General features: G+C 30.5%; 1 non-coding gene across 1 annotated transcript; it reads left to right on the forward strand.

Annotated features, from left to right (window-relative positions):
• Positions 1 to 1296: 1296 nt before the first annotated feature.
• TRNAD-GUC (transfer RNA aspartic acid (anticodon GUC)) lies at positions 1297 to 1368 on the forward strand. Its single transcript has one exon. It is a non-coding gene; the product is annotated as a tRNA-Asp (tRNA).
• Positions 1369 to 2006: the final 638 nt, after the last annotated feature.

A 2006-nucleotide genomic window follows, 5' to 3' on the forward strand; every position in this document is an offset into this window, starting at 1 on the left:
CGCGCTATCTCAGAGTGAAATAAGTAAGTGTAAGAACGAAAAGGCAATTGTTGAAGATATTCAAACGATTTGAGGAGAAGACAAAGCCTTATGGACTAACTATTAATGATCAGAAAACAAAGTATATGGAAAATATACTAAATACGAAACACATAACCAAGGACTGACGTCGAAGAAAAATATAGTTTCAACAAGGTGCAAAAGTTAGATTACCCAGAAGCGACCCTAATAGATAAAGAAGAAGAATGTCAATAAAGTAAGAAGCAGATTCTGAGAATCTGAAAAAGGACAACTGTTGAGTGCTACATAAAATTATTATCACGAAAAAACTACTCCAGTGCAGAAATTGAGACTATATCGGACACTGATTCAACTCACAGTATAGTCCTTTATTGCAGCTAACTCTGATTTATCCTAAAAAACAACAAAATATGTTAAATGTTTCAAAGAAGAAGGAATTTTCGGGTGAGTTAGAGTAGCTGAGAATTATTGAAGAAGGGGAACAAACGCAGAATAAGCACACACTATTCAGATCGCCAAATTAAGAAGATTGATTTGGTTAGGTCACCTGGCAGGACATGTATATAAAGTACATACGCAACTTTATCTTTCTTAATATCAGCAATATCAATATGTTTATTATTTGTCTATGCCTATAAACTTTGCTTTTGTTTAACATTTTATTATTGGTGCACATTAGTAGATAGAACAAAGCTATGGACGGATCAAGGTCGGTTACTACGCGATACCTAAGGTCATTAGTCATCCTTCGGGGTAGATTAGTCTTTGCCGGGAGTGTGTATCCATTCCCTATCATTCCATAGGACAATAATCGACCAAGAACAAAACAAAAATTGAATAGAATTGAAAGAAAATCGCTAGATTTCAATAATTTCTGTTATTATCATACGGTTAAATATTACATTAAATTATTAAATTAATAATCAGAACATTAAATATGGTATTAACGATAATATATTCGGAATTTTTCAGTTATGCCAGGTAGAACATATATTACGATTGAAAAAAGGAGTCTCGTGATTTTTAAAAGTATTAATATATTTCAAAGTAGTTCAAATACTAGAAAAATATTAATTAAAATCCTTGGTAGTGTAGTGGTTCCACGGCGATTGCAAAAATTTGCAATCTTTAAATAATTATTTGCAATCTTTGAGAACTAAAAAACTAAAATTTAAAATTATTTTTCTCATGATGTTTCCATAAATTTGCAGAGATATAAGTTATTCATAAATAATCTATTTTGTTCCAAGACTATGAAATCAGTAATAGCTACCATCCTCGGTAGTATAGTGGTCAGTATCCCCGCCTGTCACGCGGGAGACCGGGGTTCGATTCCCCGCCGTGGAGAAGTTTTTTTATTTCATACTGATTTTAAAAACTATCTAAATAAAAAATATACTTAACTAAAAGAGTATTAAATAATTCTCAAAGAATTTAAAACATTTTATTAAAGACCAAACCATTTAATATTTTTCCGAAGTTATTTTCTTGTGACATTTTAATATTATTTACTATTTTTATTGGGAATTGACCTCAATTTTAGTTTAAAATACATTGATTTTGACGTTTCAATTTCCACTTTGGAAATCGTTCTCAAAATAGCAAATAAACAAATTTTGTGTTGTTACTTGGTAATACAAAACATTCTTTTCATAATTTAATTTTATCTGCCTCATCCAGTAAACAATATTGACAATTCAGACATATATTATACAACAATAAAACACTGAAAACTTTTGTTTTCAAAACTTCCACAAAATTTATTATAATATCTTATCACTACAGCTGTTTCGACAGAGTGCCTTTCTCAAGGGATCTATTTTTGATATGCGTTCACATTTTATAGTCATCAACTCAATTAGTTGAGGAGAAGAGAACTGTTGGTCTGTAATTATAGCTTAGAGCCTTTATTTTAATTGTGATTAATTTGAAATTGGTCATTATCAGAATGATTATGGTGATTTAAGAGGGTGAAGTGCGTACGT

The sequence above is a fragment of the Diabrotica undecimpunctata genome, unplaced genomic scaffold (assembly GCF_040954645.1).
Source record: "Diabrotica undecimpunctata isolate CICGRU unplaced genomic scaffold, icDiaUnde3 ctg00000892.1, whole genome shotgun sequence".
Classification (NCBI taxonomy): Eukaryota; Metazoa; Arthropoda; class Insecta; order Coleoptera; family Chrysomelidae; genus Diabrotica; species Diabrotica undecimpunctata.